Below are 26690 nucleotides of genomic sequence, written 5' to 3' on the forward strand. Positions count from 1 at the left end.
ATCTAGCTGCTATCCAAATGTTAAATCTCTGTAGCATTCCAGACAAAGACCTCAGCCTTGCAACCTCTAGCTACATGGACTTCACTAATTATCAAGCCTGTTTTTGCATTATGGAGTCTTTTATTTTTTTTGGTCCTTCCTTCCTTCCTTCCTTCCTTCCTTCCTTCCTTCCTTCCTTCCTTCCTTCCTTCCTTCCTTCCTTCCTTCCTTCCTTCCTTTCTTTCTCTCTCTCTCTCTCTCTCTCTCTCTCTCTCTCTTCCTTCCTTCCTTCCTTTCTCTCTCTCTCTCTCTCTTTTTCTTTTTTTTTTCAGGGTCTCACTCTGTTGCCCAGACTGGAGTGCAGTGTTGCAATCTCAGCTCACTGCAAACTCCGCCTCTGGAATTCAAGTTATTCTGCCTCAGCCTCCTGAGTAGCTGGGACTACAGGCATGTGCCACCACACCCGGCTAATTTTTGTATTTTTAGTAGAGACAGGGTTTTACCATGTTGTCTAGGCTGGTTTTCAAACTCCTGAACTCTGGTGATCTGCCTGCCTTGGCCTCCCAAAGTGCTGGGATTACAGGCATGAGCCCACCGCACCCGGCCTTCATTATGGGGTCATTCTAATGGTAAGAAACTTCTTCCATATGTGGGACTGATCTCTGGGCCCCTGAAGCTGCTAACAGTGGTCCCAGTTCTTTGTAAGTGTTGCTCCTTCTCTTTGACAGTTCTTAGGTGTTTGTGTCTACCTCTCTTCCCCCCAAAACAGGACCAGCTCTTTCTGCCATTGCTGTTAGATGTCTCACCACTCCAGGAATCTTAATTGTGCAATACAATTCCTGGCACAAAGAAAGTGTTGGGACTGAGATCCATAGTTGGAAAGGAAAAAGATACATGTTCTAGTGAATGTTTCCTTGATTGTTCTGGTTTCCAGATGTTCCCAGTGTGTATCAACAGACATCCAGCTTTGACCCACTGTGGGGGCCACAGCCTGTAAAGGATCAGAGGACTCCTAGCCTGTCTTCTGCCTGGTCAGCATTCCCTCTCTGCCAGAGTCCCTCTTCCCCCAACCCCCATCTTTGTGATTTTCTTTCTTTTTTCCTCTTTTCTTCTTTTCTTTTCTTTCCTTCCTTCCTTCCTCTTCCTCTTTCTCTTTTTTCTTCTTCTTCTTTCTTTCTTTTCTTTCTTTCTTCTTTCTTTCTTTCTTTCTTTCTTTCTTTCTTCTTTCTTTCTTTCTTTCTTTCTTCTTTCTTTCTTTCTTTCTTTCTTTCTTTCTTTCTTTCTTTCTTTCTTTCTTTCTTTCTTTCTTCTTCTTCTTCTTCCTTCCTTCCTTCCTTCCTTCCTTCCTTCCTTCCTTCCTTCCTTCCTTCTTTCTCTCTCTCTCTCTCTCTCTTTCTTTCTTCTTTCTTTTTTTTTTGATGGAGTTTCGCTCTTGTTGCCCAGGCTGGAGTGTAATGGCACAATCTCTGCTCACTGCAACCTCTGGCTCCTGGGTTCAAGCAATCCTCCCACCTCAGCCTCTGGAGTAGCTGGGATTACAGGCACCTGCCACCATGCCTGGCTAATTTTTGTATTTTTAGTACAGATAGGCTTTTACAATGTTGGCCAGGCTGGTATTGAACTCCTGGCCTCAAATGATCTGCCTGCCTTGGCCTCCCAAAGTTCTGGGATTACAGGTGTGAGCCACCATGCCTGGCCTTGATTTTCTTCTTAATCTATCTGCTTATCCTGGTGGGTGATGCCCTTATCCTGGTTGTTGTGATGGCAGAGCCCAGCCTCCACAAGCCCATGTACTTCTTCCTGATAAACCTCTCAGCCCTGGATGTCCTCTCCATTACAGTCACCATCCCCAAGATGCTGTCCCTATTCTTGCTTGGGGACCACTTCCTCAGCTTCCCTGCCTGCTTCCTGCAGATGTACCTGTTCCACAACTTCTCCTGCTCAGAAGCCTTCATCCTGGTGGTCATGGCCTATGACTGCTATGTGGCTACCTGCTGCTCACTGCACTACCCTGTCCTCATGACCCCACAGACCAATGCTGTTTTTGCAACCAGTGCCTGGCTCACTGCCCTCCTCCTGCACGTCCCAGCAGTGGTACAGACCTCCCAGATGGCATTTGACAGCATTGCCCGCATCTACCACTGCTTCTGCGACCACTTGGCTGTGGTCCAGGCCTCCTGCTCTGATACCACCCCCCACACCCTCATGGGCTTCTGCATCGCCATGGTGGTGTCCTTCCTCCCCCTTCTCCTGGTGCTTCTCTCCTATTCCCACATCCTGGCCTCAGTGCTTCACATCAACTCTTGAGAAGGGCACTCCAAAGCCTTCTCCACCTGTGGCTCCCAACTCCTGGTGGTGGGCACCTACTACTCATCCATTGCCATAGCCTATGTGGCCTACAGGGCTGACCTGCCCCTCAACTTCCACATCATGGGCAATGTAGTACATGCCATTCTCTTCTTCTTCTTCTTCTTTTTTTTAATACCTCCTTCCCTCCCTGTATATGCCATGCCATTCTCACACCTGTTCTCATCTGCATGCTGAGGAACAGGGATGTCAAAGCAGCCATCACCAAGATCGCATATCCCCAGGAGTCAGGGTGTTCTGGGGGCCCTAGATCCCTAGATCCAACTAATTCAGCTCCCAGGATACCAGTGACAGCACCTAGCTAAGAAGAACAACTCAATAAATATTTTTAAATGAATTACAGCAATCTAATTTGGTTTTGTTTAGTTGAGCAGACAGCTACAATCTGGTTCTCAAATACTGGATCAGGAAGTTTTCCCAATAGTACTGTAGAATAATTGAAGACTTCACAATTTTCTTTTCTTTCTTTTTTTTTTTTTTTTTTTGAGACAGAGTCTCACTCTGTCGCCCAGACTGGAGTGTAGCGGCGCGATCTTGGCTCACTGAAAACTCTGCCTCTTGGGTTCAAGTGATTCTCCTGCCTCAGCCTCCCGAGTAGTTGGGATTACAGGCACCCGCCACTACACCCAGTTAATTTTTGTGTTTTTATTTTATTTTATTTTTTTATTTTTTATTTTTTTTTGAGACGGAGTCTCGCTCTGTCACCCAGGCTGGAGTGCTGTGGCCGGATCTCAGCTCACTGCAAGCTCCGCCTCCTGGGTTCACGCCATTCTCCTGTCTCAGCCTCCCGGGTAGCTGGGACTACAGGCGCCGCCACGTCGCCCGGCTAGTTTTTTGTAGTTTTTAGTAGAGACGGGGTTTCACCGTGTTAGCCAGGATGGTCTCGATCTCCTGACCTCGTGATCCACCCGACTCGGCCTCCCAAAGTGCTGGGATTACAGGCTTGAGCCACCGCGCCCGGCCCAATTTTTGTGTTTTTAATTGAGATGGGGTTTCACCATCTTGGCCAGGCTGGTCTTGACCTCCTGACCTCAGGTGATCTGCCCACCTTGGCCTCCCAAAGTGCTGGGATTACATGCGTGAGCCACCACGCCTGGCCGGCTTCACAATTTTCATCCGTCATTAATGTAATGAATAAAATTTTATCATTCAGTCATTCATAAAAATTCTTATTGGGTGCTAGAGACAGAAATGAACCAGACACAAACTGTTTCCCTGGAGGCATCTATAGTTGAGTGTAGGAGTCAGACCCAGAGAGAAAAAAACATCTGGTGATAGGACAAAGAGAAACAAAAGGTGTTGAAGGAGCTCAGAAGTTAGCATTTCATTCAATGTTAACATTTTCTCTTGTGAGTTCTTATATTTTTGGCATTGAGTATCACTTATTTGTTAGCAAGTACTCATGTATCAGCAACATGGGCAGTGGAGGGTTGGGGAGCTTGGAAAGATCGGGTAACCACTAGCTGCTCCAGCCAGGGAGTGGTAACACTGTCCATGTTCCTGCCCAGTTGGAAGGATTCATCTTTAGTTTGAATGACCATCAAGATAGGATGCTTATGACCAGGCACGATGGCTCACGCTTGTAATCTCAGCACTTTGGGAGGCCGAGGTGGGCAGATCACTCGAGGTCAGGAATTTGAGACTAGCCTGGCCAACATGGTGAAACCCCATCTCTAGTAAAAATACAAAAATTAGCTGGGTGTGGTGGTGGGCACCTTTAACCCCAGCTACTCAGGAGGCTGAGATAGGAGAATCGCTTGAACTGGGAGGTGGAGGTTGCAGTGAACTGAGATTGCGCCACTGCACTCCAGCCTTAGCAACATGAGCAAAACTCCATCTCAAAAAAAAAAAAGAGGCCACTACTACTCCTGCTGCCTTCCTTCCCTCCACCTTGCCTAGTTCACAAGACAGGAGGAAAGAGAGAAAGCAAAAAGTTAGAAAGAAACAAAAGTAAGATAAATAGCCAGACAACCTTGGCACCACCACCACCCAGCCCTAGGAGTTAAAAAATTAATAGTAATAACATCAGCCCCTGACCTAAACTAGTTGTGTTATCTTTAAATTCCAGACATTGTATGAAAAAGCATTGCAAAACTTTCTGTTCTGTTAGCTGGTGCACGTAGCCCCCAGTCACGTTCCCCATGCTTGCTCGATTTATCACGACCTTTTCACCTGGACCCCTTAGAATTGTAAGCCTTTAAAAAGGCGAAGAATTTCTTTTTCAAGGAGCTCAGCTCTTAAGACACAAGTCTGTTGACACTTCCAGCGGAATAAACCTCTTCCTTCTTTAATCTGGTGTCTAAGGAATTTTGTCGGCGGCTTGTCCTGCTACACTGCTAAAGGAGTTTAAATCTCATTTCTTCTTAGAAATCACACAAGGATCAGAGTGAGGATGGACAGAGCTGCAGTGTGTCCCAATCAGGCAGAAAGGAACAACATGGCCAAGAGAGCACACAGCAGGAAGTTGGCACTCTGTGGTGCATCTTGTAGGGAAGTAAATCTGCGAGAAAGCCTCGGCACTTAGCCGGACCCTGAAAAAGTGGATAAGAAATGAGAATTTTTCACAAACTCCATTAATAAGAGTATTCATATGAGGAAATGACATCCTGCAGACCCATGAGCAACAAGCCTATGACATCTGTAGAACCAGACTCTGTGAGAGATGAGGAACACAGGCGAGTCTAAGATCAAAGACTTTCTTAGTTAGAGCCATGGATTCTTGGTCGTTCTTAGAGGAAATTGCAATTATTATTATTATATTATTCGAGACAGGGTCTCACTCTATCACCCAGGCTTGAGTACAGGGGTATGATTATAGCTCATTGTAACCTCAAACTCCTGGGCTCAACTGACCTTCCCATCTCAGCCTCCCACATAGCTGGAACCACAGGCATGCACCACCATGCCTGGCTAATTTTCTTATTTTTATTTTTGTAGAGATGGGGTCTCTTTATGTTGTCCAGGCTGGTCTTGAACTCATGTCCAGCCATCCTCCCACCTTGGCGTACCAAAATGCTAGGATTCCAGGCGCCTGGCTGTAAATTGCAATTAGTATTTCCTTTTTTTTTTTTTTTTTTTTTTTTTTTTTGAGACGGAGTCTTGCTCTGCCACCCAGGCTGGAGTGCAGTGGCCGGCTCTCAGCTCACTGCAAGCTCCGCCTCCCGGGTTCACGCCATTCTCCTGTCTCAGCCTCCCGAGTAGCTGGGACTACAGGCGCCCGCCTCGTCGCCCGGCTAGTTTTTTGTATTTTTTAGTAGAGACGGGGTTTCACCGTATTAGCCAGGATGGTCTCGATCTCCTGACCTCATGATCCGCCCGTCTCGGCCTCCCAAAGTGCTGGGATTACAGGCTTGAGCCACCGCGCCCGGCGCAATTAGTATTTCCTTTAGGTTTTGTGGCATAGTTTTATGTTTATGTCAATAGTATAATAAACTACATATAATTCTCAGTTCAGAGTTTGGGTTCAATTATTCCCAAGCTAAACTCCAAATTAGCTTTTTAATGTATCCGCTAAGGAATTAACCCAAGTATCATAACCAGATCCCTGCATGAAGTGGGAACATCTGACTGCCACTCTTAATAGTTTGATGCCCATGGTAGGACAGACCAAATCACCAGTCTCTTCATTTCCTTCCAGAACACTCTCTTAGCCAGAATTACATCTGTTAGGATATGCTATATAACATGTTAGTGGTGGAGATAGGAATACATAAATATCAAATATATATTAATTGGAAAATGTGGAAGAGGTTGAGATGGGTAGACCACCTGAGCTGAGGAGTTTGAGAGGAGCCTGGGCACATGGTGAAACCCCGTCTCTATAAAAAATACACAAATTAGCCGGGCATGGCAGCACGTGCCTGTAGTCCCAGCTACTCAGGAGGCTGAGGTAGGAGAATTGCTTGAGCCCTGGAGGTGGAAGTTGCAACAAGCCGAGATCATGCCACCACACTCCAACTTGGGGGACAAAGTGAGACCCTGTCAAAAAAAAAAATAATATGTGGAAAGCCAATTAGTTAAAAATTTTCCTTTCCCTTTTTTTTTTTTTTTTTTTTTTTTTTTGAGATGCAGTCTCATTCTGTTGCCCAGGCTGGAGTGCAGTGGTGCAATCTCAAATCACTGCAATCTCCGCTTCCCAGATTCAAGCAATTCTCCTGCCTCAGCCTCCCTAGTAGCTGGGATCACAGGCACGCACCACCACGCCTGGCTAATTTGTGTATTTTTAGTAGAGACAGGGTTTCACTATGTTGGCCAGGCTGGTCTCAAACTCCTGACCTCAGGTGATCCACCTGCCTCATCCTCCCAAAGTGCTGGGATTACAGGCGTGAGCCACCACGCCCAGCCAAACTTTCCTTTTCAATTACATATGTATTCTTGGTTGTAATTTTATATGGTCCATGCACAATAAGATCCTGTACAAGGGAGCTTATGCCTCATGAGAATGACAGAGTGAAATGTTGGTTGTATCATAGTGTTTCACAGGGAGCGGAATGGTTTTCACTCCCATCATCACTGGGAGACATTTGAGAACCTTTTGGTTAAAATGAGGAGTCCCAGAATATCAGGGCTGGAAAAAACAGATCATCTAGTTTTACCCTTCCCATTTTATAGTTATGAAAACTCAGGCTCATAACACTTGCCCAATGTCACACAGCAAGTCAATGCCAGAGCCAATACTCAAACACAGATCTCTTGTCCTATAAAACAGTAGTCCTCCTGGAATATTACAATGACTAGGAGTAAACTTGGGCAAAACTGTAACCTTAGGTTTAATGATAGTTGGTCTCAGACTTCAGAACTGTCTCTCTGTCTTGCCTGATAAGATTTCCAAGCTTCCTTTGCCATATTCTTTACTATGACCAAGAAGTACTCATTGAAATCCCCCCAAAATACTCGGCCATTAGGCAGTTATACATGTCAATTTCCCAATGTGAAACACAACCAGTTGCAAGGTTAGCTCTTTCTCCAAAAGCAGAAAGAATGGGTTGGGGAACAAAATGGAACATTTGTTATGTATGTCTTATCCATGTACAACTAAATCTGTCCATATGTCAACAATGCTCCCAAGAAGAGATTTGAAATGTAAAACCCTTCTTTTACCAACATAGTGATATTTTCTCTCCTATTGTAGCAACAAGTACCTGAAATAATTCAGTTGATTCCTCAATAGCACTGAGAACAACTAAAATAAAAAACCCATTAGTCAACCAACAAGTTACAGCATCCCCCATATACAAGTACTGAATAGCTCAAAAAGAAATGGCCAGCACTGAGGAAATGATTCTTCCTGATGTTTCTTCCATGTGGAGGGAATTCAGTTCACGGAAAGCTTTTGACTGGTCCCACTAGCCACAGTATCCTGGGACATTTAGGATGACTTAACCTAAAGTCTGCTTGGGAAGACTAATCTGAATAAGCTTAGCATAACTTCTCTCTTCTCCCTCGCCTCTGCCCTTACATGCTCCTCTGCTCCTCCATTTGGGCATTTTATAGAGACTTTTTCTCACACAGGGATATTTGGGGTGGTTCTAAAATGCCTAGGGCTGGGCAGGAATCTCTCTAATTTTGGAGTTTCGTTTGAAGAAGTCCCATGCTCTCGGATATATGCCATGTCCTTCAACCTAGTGATATTTACATGCCCTCTGCTGATGCTTTTGTTCAGACCCACAGTTCATTCAGAACTGAAGTGGGGAAGAGAGGTGCCTCACTCTTGGGCCCCCTCAATGACCCTCAACAGTTAACTTGACAGCTAGTCACTGAGTATACTTGATTCCAAAACCACACAGCCTGTCTGATTTGAAAATGAACCAGCAGGCCGGGCGCGGTGGCTCAAGCCTGTAATCCCAGCACTTTGGGAGGCCGAGGCGGGTGGATCACGAGGTCAGGAGATCGAGACCATCCTGGCTAACACGGTGAAACCCCGTCTCTACTAAAAATACAAAAAAAACTAGCCGGGCCTGGCGGTGGCGCCTGAGGCTGAGGCGGGAGAATGGCGGGAACCTGGGAGGCGGAGCTTGCAGTGAGCGATCGGGAACCCGGGAGGCGGAGCTTGCAGTGAGCTGAGATCGCGCCACTACACTCCAACCTGGGCCACAGAGCGAGACTCCATCTCAAAAAAAACAACAACAAAAAAGAAAATGAACCAGCTGTCTTGGTCTTGGGCTACCAAACCTAGGAGTCAAGACTTCACTGAGCTGAGATAATATGATGATTGTAGTAGGCATTAGGGTTTTCAAGTAGTCACCAGTCTAAAAAGGTCATATTTTGAACTTTCAAGTCCTTAAAACCATAATCTAAAAAGGCTAACACAGAATTTGCATTGCTCATCTCTAGAAGTATAATTTGGTAGAGGGGACAGTTGGACCATCAGGAAGAATGCTGATTTTTCAGAGTTGTTCTTGGTCCACAACTTGGGGTTTCTTGGAGAAACCCCAAGATTACTTTTACTTAGTGTCAACCCCCTAAACTAAACCCTTGCTCCTTCCATACCTGTTATCCTTTGTTTAATGACTGAGCCTCAGGCCCTGACGCAGAATAGAGTACTGTGGGTAGAGGAACAAGATAATGGGGGAGCAGATCCCTGTCTTTCCTAATCTGCCATTGCATATTGCCACTTCCACTGCTAACTCTGGGATTTCAACATTAAACATTGGGCTGGCTTTATAATTAAAGGCACTGCCACCTTTATCAAGTGGGAGAATGTGGAGGATAGGGTGGGATGTGTTTCAGAGGAGCCTGGAGAGTCAAGCATCCTCAACTCCTCTGGCTCTTCCCATATATCCCCTACCCAATTGCTACAGTCTCACTCTTTGCGAATCACAGCAACACTGACCATAAAACAGACTGTATTTGAGTAATTGGAGTATTTGATTAAGCTGTAGTTTTTACAATGCATGTGATTAATTTCTTTTTTTTTTTTTTTTTTTTTTTTTTTTTTGAGACGGAGTCTTGCTCTGTCGCCCGGGCTGGAGTGCAGTGGCCGGATCTCAGCTCACTGCAAGCTCCACCTCCCGGGTTTACGCCATTCTCCTGCCTCAGCCTCCCGAGTAGCTGGGACTACAGGTGCCCGCCACCTCGCCCGGCTAGTTTTTTGTATTTTTTTAGTAGAGACGGGGTTTCACCGTGTTAGCCAGGATGGTCTCGATCTCCTGACCTCGTGATCTGCCCGTCTCGGCCTCCCAAAGTGCTGGGATTACAGGCTTGAGCCACCGCGCCCGGCCTGCATGTGATGAATTTCTAATTTGGGCATTAGCAATCATACAGGTCGTAGGTTTGCATGACAGCTATATACTTTCTTATCTACGTCTAGCTGTACTCCCTGCCTTTTCTTTTCTTTTTTTTGAAACAGATTTTCGTTCTCTAAGCTGAGATCATGCAATGGTACGCCTCTGGGTTTCAAGTGATTCTCCTGCCTCAGCCTCCTGAGTAGCTGGGATTACAGACACACACCACCATGCCCAGCTGATTTTGTATTTTTAGTAGAGACAGGGTTTCACCATGTTGGCCAGACTGGTCTCTAACTCCTGATCTTGGGTAATCCACCTGCCTTGGCCTCCCAAAGTGCTGGAATTACAGGCATGAGCCACCCCACCCGGCCCCCTCCCTGCCTTTTAAATCTACTTCACTTAAGCCTGTAAAAAGTAAACTAACTCAGTTTTATCCTTAAGTTTTTTATTCTTTTGAAATTGTTCAGTGGTGGGTTCTGATGGATTAGGTTATTCAGATTAAAATTCCAGGTGAAAAGAATGAAAAATTCTAGATTGTATATTTAAATTTATCAATTACATTATAGAGTTGATAAGACACTATGGAACAACGAGGCCAAAATTGGAAGGAATACAAACAGGCAAAGAAGACAAACAGAATTTTCTCTGAGGGAATTTTCTAACCTTGAAAAGTCAGATTTTTACTTGTTTGCCTCAGAGGTGGGGAAGTGGGAGGGGACAGAAATCAAAGACCAAAGATGCTTAAGGTGGAGAATTTAATGAAGAGTTACTCCACCACAATAACCTTGAACTTCAATGGGCTACACTCTTTAATCAGTGAGCCAGAATTATGATAAACCTTCTGAAGATCTGGATCCTAGGATCATATCTCCTGGGTATTCTAAGGAACCTCACAACTTACCTTTGCTTAAGGTGTTCCTGAAGTGTTCCCAAGTGCCTGATAAAAACAAACATAAATTCTGCTAGAAGAAATTGGATTCATCCCTAGATTTAAAGCTTTCTTTCTTTCTCTTTCTTCCTTCTTTCCTTCCTTCCTTCCTTCCTTCCTTCATCTATCTTTCTTTCTTTCTTTCTTTCTTTCTTTCTTTCTTTCTTTCTTTCTTTCTTTCTTTCTTTCTTTCTTTCTTTCTTTTTTTCTTTCTTTCTTTCTTCTTTCTTTCTTTCTCTCTCTCTCTCTCTCTCTCTTTCTTTCTTTTTTTTTCTTCAGGGTATCCCTCTATCACCAGGCTGGAGTGCAGTGCTCTGATCTTGGTTCACTGCAACGTCCACCTTTCTGGGTTCAAGAGATCCTCCCAACTCAGCCTCCTGAGGAGCAGCTGGGACTACAGGTGCATGTCATCATGCCCAGCTTATTTATTTATTTATTTTTGTAGAGACAGGGTTTCACCATGTTGTCCAGGCTGGTCTCAAACTACTGGGCTCAAAGGATCCACCAGGCCCACAAGGAAATAAATAAAAGCACCAGAGCGAGATTAGGCAGAAAAACGTAAATGAGTATTGGAATAAACAGTCACATACAAAACTATTCTTATTATGTTTAAATAGATAAAAGATGACTGAAAAATATTTGAATAAAACAAGAAAATATAAAAGTGACCTAAAACTTTTGAAAAAAGAATGAAATGTAACTTTTAGAAATAACTAATAAAATAGCTGAAACTCAAAACTCAATGAACAACTTTAATAGTAAGTTTGATACAATTGAATAAAGAGTTAGTGAACTGGAAGGAAGGTCAAAATGAAGCTTGGAAAGACAAAAGCTATAAAAAGCACAAAAGAGAGAGTACGAGCCTAAGACTCAAGTAAAAAGGTCTGATATATGTTAATCATATTCCCAGGAAGAGAGAAATACATGGTGTACTAGAGTTCTCCAGAGGGACAGAACTAATAGGATATGTGTATATATGAAGGGGAGTTTATTAAGGAGTATTGACTCACATGATCACAAGGTGAAGTCCCATGATAGGCCATCTGCAAACTGAGGGAGAAAGATGCCAGTAGTGGCTCAGTCTGAGTCCAAAAGCCTCAAAAACATGGAAGCTGACAGTGCCGCCTTCAGTCTGTAGCCAAAGGCCTGAGAACGCCCACCAAACCATTGGTGTCAGTCCAAGAGTCCAAAGGCTGAAGAACCTGGAGTCTGATGTCCAAGGGCAGAAGGAACAGAAGGAAACATCCAGCACAGGAGAAAGATGAAAGCAGGAAGACTCAGGAAACCAGCTTATCCCACCTTTTGTCTGCTTTGTTCTAGCCAGTTGGCAGCCCATTGGATGGTGCCCACCTGCATTGAGGGTGGGTCTTCCTCTCCCAGTCCACTGATTCAAATGTCAGTCTCCTCTGGCAACACCCTCACAGACACACCCAGAAACAATACTTAGCAGCTATTTAGGCAACCTTCAATCCAATCAAGTTGATGCCTAATATTAACCATCACAAATGGGTAGAGATAATATTTGAAGAGCAAATGGCTAAGAATGTTGGTAAGTATAAAGACATCACACAACAGATTTAAGGAGCTCAAAAAAGAAAACCCAAGCAAGATAAATAAAAAGAAATATATTATCTAGATACATAATAATGACCCAATAGAAAACAAACAAAGAAAACTAAGAGAAACCTTAGAAGTAACCAGATTAAAAAAAGGCTGCTCAATAGTGACATAAGAAGCCAGAGCCTTTAGAATTATTTCTTCCAGAAATAATTATAAAATGCTGAAAAAAATAATAACTGCCAGAATTCTAGCCTGGTGAAAATATCTTTCAAGCCCAGGCTGGAGTACAGTGGTGCAATCTCAACTCATTGCAACCTCCACCTCCCAGGCTTAAGCAATCTTCCATCTCAGCCTGGCTAATTTTTGTATTTTTTGTAGAGATGGGTTTTGCCATGTTGCCCAGGCTGGTCTCGAATTCCTGGGGTCAAGTGATTCACCCCCTTGGCCTCCCAAAGTGCTGGGATTACAGGCATGAGCCTCTGCACCCAGCCAGTTCAATGTATTTTTAAATTTCTCTTGGTACAGTGTATTGAAACCAGGCTCAAATTATTATTATTTTTTGAAGATTTCCCTTGAGATTTTCTCTTTGACCCACGAATTATTTAGGAATATGTTGTTTAATTTTCAGTGTTTGAAGGCTCTCTTGTTATGTTTCTGTTATTGATTTTTAGTTTAATTCCACTGTGGTCAGAGAACACATTCTGTATGACTGCAATTCTTTTGTATTTGTTGAGATTTGTTTTATGGCTCATGGTATGGCTTATCTTCATATATGTTCTGTGGGCACTTAAAAAATGTATATATATTTTTTGAGATGGAGTCTCACTCTGTGGCCTGGGCTGGAGTGCAGTGGCACAATCTCAGCTCAATGCAACCTCCACCCCCCTGGGTTCAAGTGATTCTCCTGTCTCAGCCTCCTGAGTAACTGGGACTACAGGTGCACGCCACCACGCCTGGCTAATTTTTTGTATTTTAGTAGAGATGGGGTTTCACCATATTGATCTGGCTGGTCTCGAACTCCTGACCTCAGGCAATCTGCCTGCCTTGGCCTCCCAAAGTGCTGGGATTACAGGCGTGAGCCACCACACCTAGCCTGAAAAAAATGTGTACTCTTTTCTTGTTGAGTGGAGCATTCTGTAAATGTCACAGTCGACCCTTTTGGTGATGTTGAGTTCTCTATTTGTACTCATTTTCTGTCTAGCTGTTCTATCAATTGCTGAGGGAGGAGTGTTGAAGTACATCACTATAATTGTGGATCTGTCTTTTCATCTCAGTTTTCAGTTTTTGCAGTTCCGTTGTTTGGTGCATACACATATAGGATTGCTTTATGTTCTTAGTAGATTGGCCCTTTTATCATTGTGTAACTTCCCTCTCTGTCTCTGATCATTTCTTTGCTCTGAAGTCTACTTTATCTAATGTTGGTATAGCCACTCTTGTTTTTTTTTTTTTTTTTTTTTTCTCTTTCTTTTTTAAGGAGATGGGGTCTCATTCTGTTACTTGGGCTGGAGTGCAGTGGTGCAATCATGGCTCCCTGCAGCCTCAAACTCCTAGGCTCAAGATCCTCCTATCTCAGCCTCCCCTGTAGCTAGGACTACAGGTGTGCACTACCATACCTGGCTTTGTGTGTGTGTATGTGTGTGTGTGTGTGTGTGTGTGTGTGTAGACAAGATTTCACTATGTTACCCAGGCTGATCTCGAGCTCCTGACCTCCAGAGATCCTTCCACTTTGGCCTCTCAAACCACTAGGATTACAGGTGTGAGCCACCATGCCTGGCCTCCTGTTTTCTTCCAGTTAATGTTTGTATTATACATCTTTCTCTATCCTTTTACTTTCAACCAACTTTATTATCATAGTTGAAGTGGGTTTCTTGTAGGATCATAAAAAAAATCCACTCTGCCAATCTGTGTCTTTTAATTGGTCTGTTTAGACTATTCACATTTAATGTAACTGTTGATATGGTAGGCCTTAAGTCTGCCATTTTATGTTTTGCTTTCTGTTTATTCTTTTTTTTCAATTATTTGTTTTCTTTATCCTGTCTTCTTGTGAGTTACCCGAACATTTTTTAAGCATTCCATTTTGATTTATCTATAATGTTTTTGAGTGTTATCTCTGCATGTAGCATTTTTAGTGGTTACTCCAATTATTACATTATATATATATATATATAAAACATCACAATTTATTGCTGTTGACATTTTATCAGTTTGAGTGAAGTAGAGAAACTATTGACTAAAGAAAAAAAATCAAGCCTTTAAATTTAGTTTTATTCAGAAGTCTTACTGAGGACTGTAGAATGAGGACTACAGCCTGAGAGGAGTTGTTCAGAGAGATTCTGTTAGGCTGATCTGAAAGTGTTTTAGCTTAGAGTGTATACACAGAAAGTGGGGGGTTCAGTACATGTAAAATCACATCAAAGTTTGGGGACAAGAGTACATCTGGTTATAGATTACTAAAGTACATCTGGTTATAGATTATAGAAGCATAATCACTTACCCTGTCAGATGTTATCTTGTATGTAGGAAAAGGCAAGGACTAGGGTCATTGATATGGTTTAGCTCTGTCCCCACTCAAATCTCATCTTGAATTGTAGTTTCCATATTCCCCATATGTTGTGGGAGGGACCTGGTGGGGGATAATTGAATCATGGGGGCAGTTACCCCCATGATGTTATTGTGATAGTGAGTGAGTGCTCACAAGATCTGATGGTTTAATGAGGGGCTTTTCCCACTTTGCTTGGCACTTCTTCCTGATGCCCTCTAAAGAATGTGCCTGTCTTCCCCTTTGCCTTCTGCCATGATTGTAAGTATCCTAAGGCCTTCCCACCACAGGGAACTGTGAGTCAATTAAACCTCTTTTCTTTTATAAATTACCCAGTCTTGGGTATTTCTTCATAGCAGCATGAGAACAGACTACTGCAGTCATTTGTATTTTATGGAATGTAGTCACTCAGGCAAGAGACATGAGGAGCCATGTGCTCTATCCCATCTTGTTTTCAAAGCATCTCTCTGGAGAGCTGCACTTGTCATAGAGTCAGGGGCTTTGTGAAACTATGCTGGCAAGCAGAAATGGGCAAACGTGGCTTCCTTATGTTTGCTACTTTGTCTCACAAAATCTTACCTAAATTTCCTTTCCTTTACACTCCTTCTTTTATAATATAATTGTCCCAAATCTTTCCTCTATATACACCTAAGACCATATCAGCAGTATTTATAATTTTTGCTTCTATTGTCAAACATAACTTGGAAAGCTCAAGAGGAGAAGAAAAATCTATCTACCAATATCTTTATCAATATTCCTGATGTCCCAAGAGCCCTTCTTTTATCATTTCCTTTCTGCTTAGAGAATTTTCTTTAGTCATTCTTTTAGAATAGGTCTTCAGGCAACAAATTCTCTTAGTTTTCTCTCTTCTGATAATATCTTAACTTCTGTATTACCAAAGAATGTTCTTGCTGGATAAAGGACTCTTGGTTATACAGTTCTTTTCTTTCAGAACTTCAAAAATGTTCCACTTCTTTCTGGCCTCCATAGTTTCTGATGATAAACCTACTGTCATTTAAATGGTTTTTTCCCTACAGGTAAGGTGTAATTTCCCTCTTGTGCTTTCAAGATTTCTACTTTGTCTTTAGTTTTCTGAAGTTTGACTATTATGTGTGTTAGGGTAGATTTCCTTGGGGTTCTCTATTTGGGGTTCACTTAGTTTCTTAAAGCTGTAGGTTTATGTTCTTTACCCAACTCAGGAAGTCTTTAGCCATGATTTCTGTAGGTTCTTTTTTTTCTTTTTTTTTTTTTTTGAGGCGGAGTCTCGCTCTGTTGCCCAGGCTGGAGTGCAGTGGCCAGATCTCAGCTCACTGCAAGCTCCGCCTCCCAGATTCACGCCATTCTCCTGCCTCAGCCTCCGGAAGTAGCTGGGACTACAGGCGCCCGCCACCTCACCCGGCTAGCTTTTTTTTTTTTTTTTTTTTTTTGTATTTTTAGTAGAGACGGGGTTTCACCGTGTTAGCCAGGATGGTCTCGATCTCCTGACCTCGTGATCCGCCCGTCTCGGCCTCCCAAAGTGCTGGGATTACAGGCTTGAGCCACCGCGCCCGGCAGGTTCTTTTTTTTCAGTTCTACCCATTTCTCCTATTCTTCTGTAACTTCAATGACACTAGATCTTTTGCTATCCTTCCACAGGTCTCCAAAGTTTTATTATTTCAGTCTGTTTATCACTGTTTAGACTGGTGATTTCTTTTATTCTATCTTTCTCTTTATTGATTCTTCCTCTGTTTATTCTTCTGTTAAGCCCATCCATTGAATTTTTTATTTTGTTTATTATAATTTTCAGTTCTAAAATTTCCATTTGATTCTTTTTTACATCTTCTATTTCTTCGTTGAAATTTTCTATTTTTTGGCTGGGCATGGTGGTTCATGCCTGTAATACCAGGACTTTTGGGAGGCTGAAGGGGGCAGATCACTTGAGGTCAGGAGTTCAAGACCAACCTGGCCAACATGGTGAAACCCCATCTCTACTAAAACAAAAATTAGCTGGGTGTGATGGCACATGCCTGTAGTCCCAGCTACTTGGGAGGCTGAGGCAGGAGAATTGCTTGGACTCGAAAGGCAGAGGTTGCCATGAGTCAAGATTGCGCCACTGCACTCCAGTCTGGTGACAGAGTGAGACTGTGTCTCAAAAAAAAAAACTATTTTTCAATTTATTTCCAGTGCCTTTGTTATTGCTCATTGAGGTATTTTTATAATGACTGTCTTAAAATCTTCATCAGATAATTATCCGACACGATGGTGAAGGGGCTGTAGGGGAGCTTGAAGTACCTAATATCAGCCTGGAACTGGTAGACGTTTAGGCTCCCCATTTGGCTTTTGCTGGTGGAGGTGGAAGTTGAGCCACAGTTTTCTCTGTGGTATTTGGCAAGTATACAAAAGTTGCTTCCTAAAAGTTTCCTGTCTTGCTAATTGCCCCTGTTCTGGCCTTTTGGGGTTAAACAGACTACCCTTTCATTGGCTTTTTTTTTTTTTTTTTTTTTTTTTTGGTTTGAACCTGTTGACATTTCTAGGTTGTTAGCTTCTTCAGCTCCAAGTCTGAGATTTATGAAGCAAAAGGAAAATTCCTGGACCCCAGTACCATGCTGTTCTTTGTGTCCCAAGGTCCTGAGCTGCTCTGCCTTCTTCTTTCCCCTTTTCATAGTCTTCTTTTGTTTGATTTATACATAATATCCAGGATTTTAGGTTGTACTTAGCAGGAGGAATAGAGAAAAGTACATCTACTTCATCTTCATGAAAGCAGAAGTCTACATTGCTTAATTTTATCTTTTCTGTTTTTGAAATTTTTTTGAAGTTCATCACTATGAACATCTCTTCTGGATCAATTACTGACAAAGTTTTGAAAACTCTGAACACTTCCAGAAAGAAAAAGCAGATCATCTGCAAAGAAATGAGATTCAGATTGACATCAGATTTCCTAACAGGAGCACTGGATACAAAAACACATAGAAGCAATAATTTTAAAGTACTGAAGAAAAATAACTTTAATTTGCAGTTTTATATCCAGCTAAATGTTCATTAAGAATATAATGGCTAAATAGATTGTATATTTGCACCATTTTATAATGTATACTATATATTATAAAACAAATTCAACAATGTTATAAACCTAATACTGAAAAAAAAAAAACAGACACAGAAAGGTAAATACCATATGTAGAAATCACTGTTGGTAATCCATCTATCTGCTATGAATATTAGCTGCTAACAGCTCACAGCTATACTATTCTCTAGAGAGTTGCCTTCAACTAATTTTTCCTGCCAGGAAAAATGTCTGGTAGTTGACACCTTTTCCCCAGGGATAACCTATAGTGATAACTAACTGATGAGGAGATACAAAAGGTATCCCCCACCCCAAGGCAGAACAATGCTATAGTGCCTTTCATACTCCAGAGCACCTATGGCATGAGGTTCAATATCAGTTGAAACTCGTATTTGCCTAACTTCTCTTGCACTACCCCGCTTCCCTCCTTACAGGTTTCACCTGAGAGTACTCCCTCAATAAATCACTTGCACAAGAATCCCTTTCTCTGGCTCTGCTTCTGGGAAGCCCAGCCCAAGAAAGTTGGTGCCAGGAGTAATTCTAGAAGACAGATTCTGAGGATGAGATTCTGTAAGTGGATCGCTCACTATCTGAATGGCAATGAGGACCCTGTCACTGATGGTAAACAAAAGATTATGGCCTATGCTATAGGAATGTGATTGCTAAGACTTTTATCTGCTGCAAGCTGGCTGGGACCTAGATAAAGCAGCTGCAATAGCTTGTGCATCATCTCTAGTGTTTTAGAGATATGGCAGAAGTAAAAACTTTAAGAACTGTGGGATTGGAGGATGTTGCTAAAAGGACAATGAGGTATTGAAGGGTAGAGAGAAAATAACAGACTCAGATCTATTAATCCCCAGTGCAAAGTGTGAGAGTCAGAGGCTCTCCTTGACAGCATCCTCTGCAGAGGGCAGATTGAGTTGAAGACTAAGCAAAGGGCTTAATCACAGAAGTGTAAGAACTTTGGAGAAACTTCAATTCTCAGAACATCCACAGCAAAAGAGGCATGAAACAACCAAGTGGAGAGGATGACTTGGCCAGGCACATGCATGGGTAACCAGCAAAGCAGGGGCACCAAAAATACTTCTTAAGATAATTTGACCTTTGATATTTCAAAGCACCATTCAATTATTCCATCACAGGAAATACCAGAATTTGGCTGGACTCTCTTACACTTATTTTACAGAGTAGGGTTCTTGTTTTATTTGAAATTATATAATGGATCCTAAGTAATGCAAATGTGGTGCATACGGCCAAAAGGACACTGTTTTCTAGGGCATAGGACTTGCCCCAGAAGGTCCTCCCCATTTTACGGAAGGAAAACTCAGACTCAGAGAGGCTAACTTACCTAAGGTGACATAACTAAAATGTATTATAACTGATATTCAAACCCAGGGCTTTCTAACTCTGGACCCTATGCCCTTAATCTCTATGGAATACTATAGCGCACAGACCTGGGAATGAAGCCCTGGGTCTGAATTGCAGCCCTGATATGACACGTCTATGTTAGTACCGGCACATCATTTCACCTCTCTTAGTTTTCTCCTCTTGGCTGTCTATTTCCCCTGGCTTTTCTGAGGACCAGATGGAATAAGGTAGGTAAAAGCTGCCCCATTGGTTGTAAAGTTCTGGAACCCACTGAGGGCTGTTAATGATGTTTTTCTCATTATTGGCAAATTCCAGGGGCAAGTCTCCTCCCAACATATGCTCCACAAAGGCCCAAAAGGTTCGTCCTGCGTGCCTCGGGACACAGTGCCCAAAGGAGCACCATCTTGAGGGAGAGGCTCCAGCAGGCCTAGCTGAAGGGAGGGGCCAGAGGGTTTAATGGGCCACAGCTCAGCACCTACCTGGCTCTTCCCTCTGGGGCCAGATTTGGAGACACAAAGGAGACACCATGGGAGACAGCATGGTGGACAGGGCGTGGCAGATGAGTGAACTGGGTGTAAAGTGCCCAGAGCTCAGCAAAGACTAGGATAGGAAGACAGGGGTAGAGAGGTGGGGGAATGTGGAATGTGGGCCAGGGATCCAGAAAGATAGACGGGATGTGCCCATAGGCAGGTGCCCAGGATCCAGGTTGGAAGGTGCCTGGGATCCAGGTGCATGCCTGGGCTGTGAAACCTTTGGCCAGATATCCTGGCAGGCCTGGGCAATGGATGCACTTACAGACAGGATTCAAATCTTCTTGGCCAGGACCTTCCTGCAGGGAGAAAAGGCTGATGACAGCAGGAACCACTGGAAACACTAGCAAACTTTGTGCTCTTCCATGTTCCGGGCTCTTTGTAAGCATATCTAAGCATTCTCTACATAAAGAAAACCCCATGAGGTCACAGATCAGGGGCAAAAGGCTCAGAGAGGGGAAAGTGACTTGCTCAATGTCACACAGCTGGAGTCAGAAGCAGGGATTGACTCCTGAGCCCACACACATAACCATTAAGGTGCACATGACATAATGAAGGTCAAGAACCCGGTTCTGCTGCGGTGTTCCCTCAGTGCAAGAGCCCTCATCCTCTCCCTTAGAGGCGTGAGTCATGTGACATCTGTCCTGAACCCCCACTCTGCAAAACGCAGAGGGACACTCAGAAAATGGCTCATTGAATTGGAAACCTCTCAGAGATGATTTCCTCAAACCCCTCACTGTATGGATGAGAAAATCAAGACTCAGAGACCCACAGTCACAGAAAGAGAGTGTCAGAGCTGGCCCAGGAGGCAGGACTGTGGGCTGCCAGTCCCCAGGAGCAGCCTCTGTTCTCACCCCTCACCAACTGTGACCCTGAAGGAGGGTCTGGCCTTCTCTGACCCTCAGTTTCTTCATTAGCTGAAGGGGCATAAGTGCTTCCTTGCAGGGCTGTCTGATGGGGAGAGATGATGTACAGAAAGTGCAGGATGAACATTCAGATGTTGTTTTTTCTGACCCCTCTTGCCCACCAGCATTGTAAAAACCCAACAGGAAAGATCTGCTCGGGCAAGTTCTGTGCCCTGGGAAAATGTCTTTTGGCCCTAAGCACTGGGCTGTATTACTCAGATGTAGTACATAATTCAAAATAAAACAAGAAGCCTAACCTGTAAAATAAGTGTTGAGACGGTCCAGCCAAATCCTGATATCTCCTATGATGGACTAGTTGAATGATGTTTCAAAAAATCAAATGTAAAATTCTCTCAGGAAGTATTTTTGGTGGCCTTGCCTTGCTGGTGACCCAAGCCTGATGTGACCATTGGATAGTCCTGGCAGTGAAAAGCCTCAGACCACCTCTCCACTGGGGTGTCAGCAAAGCCGTGAACAGAGCAGCAGGGAGAAGAAAGGGCAGCTGGACTGGATGACATCTTAGGGCCCCTCTGGCTTTGACCTTCTTAGTTTCTGTCACTCAAACCCCCCAACTCAGCTTAACCTGGGGACAGTCAGCCCATGACTCACACTCTGAGTGCAGCAGTGTCCAGAGAAGTGCAGTTTGCATCCTTTTGGGTGCAATGAAAACCTGTCTATTAGATCTGTTGGGATGGGGCTTTACTTAACTGAGCATTAACCCTTTAGAATGATGATAGTCCATGTTCAACTCCTGTACAGCTCATGGGGGTGACCTCTGAGATTCTTTATCGGGGAGCTCTCACACAAGAGGGTCATCTGTCCTATGTTCATTTTAGACAAAGCATTTTCCAGTCACCACTTCCAAATCTGGGAGCCAGGCTTCACAATCAATCAGAGTAACAAGCAACCCAGGACTTTCTTTTTTATTTTTATTTTTGAGACAGAGTCTCACTCTGTCACCAGGCTGGAGTGCAGTTGTGCAATCTTGGCTTACTGCAACCTCCTCCTCCTGGGTTCAAGTGATTCTTCTGCCTCAACCTCCTGAGTAGCTGGGATTACAGGTATGCGCTGCTATGCACACTCGGCTAATTTTTGTATTTTTAGTAGAGACGGGGTTTCACCATATTGCCCAATCTGGTATTGAACTCCTGGCCTCAAGTGATCTCATCCACCTCGGTCTCCCAAAGTGCTGGGATTACGGGCATGAGTGACTGACTGTGCTTGGCCCTGATAGGTAGTTTTGTGATCCTCACTTTCCTCCCACCCTTCACCCTCAAGTGGGCTCTGGTGTCTGTTGTTTCCTTCTTTGTGTCCATGTGTACTCAATGTTTAGCTCCCTCTTAAAGTGAAAACATGCAGTATTTGGTTTTCTGTTCTGCATTAGTTCACTTAGAATAATGGCCTCCACCTTCATCCATGTAGCTGCAAAGGACATTATCTTGTTCCTTTTCATGGCTGCATAGTATTCCATGGTGTATATGTACACCACATTTTCTTTATCCAGTCTAATGTTGATGGGCATTTAGGTTGATTTCATGTCTTTGCTATTGTGAATAGTGCTGTGATGAACATGTACATGCATGTGTCTTTATGGTAGAGTGATTATTCCTTTGGGTATGTACCCAATAATGGAATTGCTGGGTCTAATGTTAGTTCTGTTTTAAATTCTCTGAGAAATCACCAAACTGCTTCCCACAGTGGCTGAACTAATTTACATTCTCACCAGCAGTGTATAGGCATTCCCTTTTCTCCACAACCTTGCTGGCATGTGTTATTTTTTTATTTTTTAATAATAGCCACTTTGACTGGTGTAAGATGGTATCTCATTGTGGTTTTACTTTACATTTATCTAATGATTAGTGACATAACTTTTATTTTTTAAGTTAATATGTGCATTTTAGGATACTTAAAAACACAAGAAGTAAAGAACAAAGTCACCTACGATCACAAGCAGTTTACAGTTTCTAGGTCCTCTGTGCATATAGGTATAACATCCAGTTTTATGAGATTGAGATCGTACAGTATGAATCGCGATTTTTTTACACATCATGAATGCTTTTGTTCTAGAAAAGAATGTAGATGTAGTTCCAAGAAAATCAAAGAAAAACTGCTCATGGAATCACTGGAATTCAAAGAGAAGCAATGTGGATATGAACCTGAAGCTGGCAGGACCACCCATCAGAAACTTCTCCTGAAGTAGGCTAAGCCAGTATTTCCCTCAGTTCCAGTGCACCAGTCCAGGGCTGACCCAAGCACAAACGTAGTAAGCACGTGTCAAAATTTTCAGAACAATCCCTGAAAACTTTGAGACAGACTTCCCTTGTCTTTGGACAGCTACAGCTTTCAGTTATCTGGGTCTCTTCTAGCAACAATGGCCCTCATGACTGCTCCTTTTGGCTTTGAGGAGGTGGAGCCAGCAGCAGAGTGGCTTTATTTTTATTTTTTGAGACAGGGTCTCCTTCTATTGCCCAGGCTGGAGGGCAGTGGCACAATCATGGCTCACTGCAGCCTTGACCTCCTGGGCTCAAGCGATCCTCCCACCTCAGCCTCCTGTGTAGCTGGGACTACAGGCATGCACCAATATGCCCAGCTAATTTTTTTGTTTTTTAGGAAAGGGGTCTTGCATGTTGCCCAGGCTGTGACTGACTTTAGATAAGGGCGTGAAGAGTTCATCTATGGTCACAGACAGGAAAGCGCAGTGTGTGGGTGCAGAGGCTGGTAGGTGGGTGGTTGTGGGATGACAGTCTGTGGGAGTTATCGCATGATTGTTGGAGTGGCGATGGGAAGAGGTATTGCTGGATTGAGGAGTGAAGAGAAGATGTGAAAAAGTCACTGAAAAGAGATGAGAGAAAAGAACGGAGACATACAGGAAGAATGTCTGGCAGCATCAAAGTCCCACTTGAGTTAAGTTTGTTATCTGAGGAGGCTCCTCACACTAAACTCACATGAGGCATACTTATATCCAGAAAACACTGTCTTAAAATTGATCTCATTTTTATCTCAGAGTGCAGTGCTCATTCTGAGTCATAGTATGTCTGACTAATGGTCATAATTTCACAGATTCTCTCCAGTAGAGCTTTGGGTTTTTTTTAACCAAACATTGGGATGCTTACATAAACTAATGTGTTTTACATGTGGCAATGATCTGAATTTTTTTAACCTAATCATTTATCTGTCCTCAAAAGTGGTTACCTAAACCTCTTGACAAGAAAATTAAAACAGTCAGCTAAATGACACAGCTGTCATTCACATAGTAAATACATATATCATGAACCTACTATGTGCTATTTTTTATATCGCAATGTAGCTGGGAGAGGGAGAAAGAATAAAGATAAAAAGATAAACTCTAAGAAATCAAAAGCTAGTTTAAAATATTTCTAAAATCAAATAAAACATTGAGCTCAAAACCTGACTTCAATTATCACATGTAGTAAAAATATTTAATGTAGTCCTTTTGCAGTCATGAGACAATGATTCCATTACAAGAATAATATTTATTGAAATGCCATTTCTTCTGCATTAATTTAACGTATATATTTTTGAGATGGAGTGTCGCTCTGTCACCCAGGCTGGAGTGCAGTGGCATGATCCTGGCTCACTACAACCTCCGCCTCCCAGGTTCAAGCAATTCTCCTGCCTCAGCCTCCCAAGTAGCTGGGACTATAGGTGCACGCCACCATGCCCAGCTAATTTTTGTATTTTTAGTAAAGATGGGGTTTCACCATATTGGTCAGGCTGGTCTCAAACTCCTAACCTCAGGTGATCCACCTGCCTCGGCCTCCCAACGTGCTGGGATTACAGGTGTGAGCCACCACGTCCAGCCAATTTAATATATTCTTAATGGTAAATAAAATAAAATACTTATACTAAATTCTTATTTTGTGCTTTCTGTTTATATTTCAAATACCATGATTCAATTTAATTCCTTTTATCCTCCTTTTATTTCCAGAATGATGTGCATAACTTTGTCTGATTTCAACTTTGAGGGCTTCATTTTTTTGTAAACTTGCTTTAAAAAATGTTTTTTTTTTCTTCTAAGCAATATATGTTTTAAACAACCTGTCTACTTTTTCTGTGCTGTCTTTAAAATAATAAAACCTCTATCACTACTTCCACATATATGTGGAAATTAAATAAGAGACTTCTAATAACCAATGGGTAAAAGAAGAACTAACAAGGGAAATTGGAAAATATTTTGAGATGAATGAAAATGAAAACAACATACCCAAATTTATGGGTTACAGCTAAAGCAGTACAGAAAGGGAAATTTATAGCTGTAAATGCCTATATTAAAAAGAAAACGGAGGCCGAGACGGGTGGATCACGAGGTCAGGAGATCGAGACCATCCTGGTCTACACGGTGAAACCCCGTCTCTACTAAAAAATACAAAAAGCTAGCCGGGCGAGATGGCGGGCGCCTGTAATTCCAGCTACTCGGGAGGCTGAGGCAGGAGAATGGCGGGAACCCGGGAGGCGGAGCTTGCAGTGAGCTGAGATCGCGCCACTGCACTCCAGCCTGGGCGGCAGAGCGAGACTCCGTCTCAATAAAAAAAAAGAAAACAAATCTCAAATCAATACCCTGTTTACCTTTAGAAATTAGAAAAGAAGCAAACTCAACTCAAACAAGAAGTGGGCATACAATAACAAAGACTAGAGCAGAAACAAATGAAATAGAGAATAGAAAAATAAAGAAAATAACAAAACTAAAGTTGGTTCCTTGACTATATTAACAAAACTGTTAAAACTTTAGCCCACCAATATAAAAAGAGATAAGACTCCCATTGCTAAAATCCGAAGTGAAAGAGGGGACATTACTATAGACCATATAGAAATAAATAAGAAATATTGAAGGAACAGATCACTACTCAATGTCAGAAACAGAAGGCTGAATGTGTCACTAGCCTAAGCACAGGATGCTATGGTTTATGATATAATCTGTTTTTGAGAAACACAGGGTGCTGATCTTACACAGGGCTGTGGAAAATGTGGAGATCTGGGGTTGGTGGACTTTCAGAGGTGGGGATGTTTAGGGATTAGTTTGCCTTTAGCTATGGAAGTGTGGTTACTGGAGTTAAATCATTGCTGAGTGGCTGACTTCAAGATTCGCTGACTTTCAGAAGTGTATGTACTGGCTCAAAGCTGTAATTAAACAATTAAGTATGTTTCTTTGTTTTTTTTGGGGGGGGGGGGCTTTTTGGAAATAGAGTCTCATTCTGTTGCCCAGGCTGGAGTGCAGTGGTGTAATCTCGGCTCATTGCAACCTCCACCTCCTGGGTTCAAGCAATTTTCATGCCTCAGCCTCCTGAGTGGCTGGGACCACAGGTGCACACCACTGGGCCCAGCTAATTTTTTTTTTTTCTTGTATTTTAGTAGAGAAGGGGTTTCAGCCATGTTGCCCAGGCTGGTCTTGAACTCCTGAGCTCAGGCAATCCACCCACGTTGGCCTTCCAAAATGCTGGTATTACAAGTGTGAGCCACCATGCCCAGCAAGTTAAGTATGTTTCAGACAAGTTCTGATCATTGTTACCATGGCTATAGAATAGCCAGTTATTTCCCAGCAGAATGAGGACAGTTTTATTCTCAGAGGTAATAAAAGAATTTTATTTTATCCCATAATGTTATAAAAGTAAGTATTAGAATGTTGGCTTTTCATACAAAGAAATCTCAGCCAACAGTTTTACTCTCTCCTATTTTGGTTCATTCTCTTTAGTAAAATAAAATAGGAAATCCAAAAGGATTCTAAATTGTAGTTTTTGTTTGTTTTCTCCTACTTATTGCAATTCTCTTAACTGTTGCACTCCATATGGGTTATTTTGGCCCAAGTGCCCAAGTCTTTTAGTCACTTTCATACATAACATCTCAAAAGCCTTAAGTTATTCTTATGCTGCCAAAAGATGGCTTTTTAAGGTTTATTAAGGATCTCATCAGGTCTAAGAAACAGAAAACAGAACAAAAGAATCCATCTAACATCCTGGTGATTTTGCGGGATTCTTTGCCTTTAACTTAAGAGAGCTTAGTCTTCTCTCCCAGAAACATCTTTAGCACTTACCTTTATGGCACCAAAGTGAAGATCCACATAAACAAATTTATCCCAAACCATAATTCTTCTCTGATCTACTCGCTACTACTAGCAAGTAGTGAGTAGATCTAGACAGGAGGAGACAGCACATATAGTTCTGCTTGTGATTCAAAGAAACTTCCCAAACCATCTTCAGCTCCATCATGAAGTTTATCAGGTCAGGAGA

General features: G+C 42.7%; 1 pseudogene; it reads left to right on the forward strand.

Annotated features, from left to right (window-relative positions):
* The first annotated feature begins 1073 nt into the window (after positions 1 to 1073).
* On the forward strand, positions 1074 to 2651 carry LOC104665200 (annotated as a pseudogene).
* Positions 2652 to 26690: the final 24039 nt, after the last annotated feature.

The sequence above is a fragment of the Rhinopithecus roxellana genome, chromosome 15, assembly GCF_007565055.1.
Source record: "Rhinopithecus roxellana isolate Shanxi Qingling chromosome 15, ASM756505v1, whole genome shotgun sequence".
Lineage (NCBI taxonomy): Eukaryota > Metazoa > Chordata > Mammalia > Primates > Cercopithecidae > Rhinopithecus > Rhinopithecus roxellana.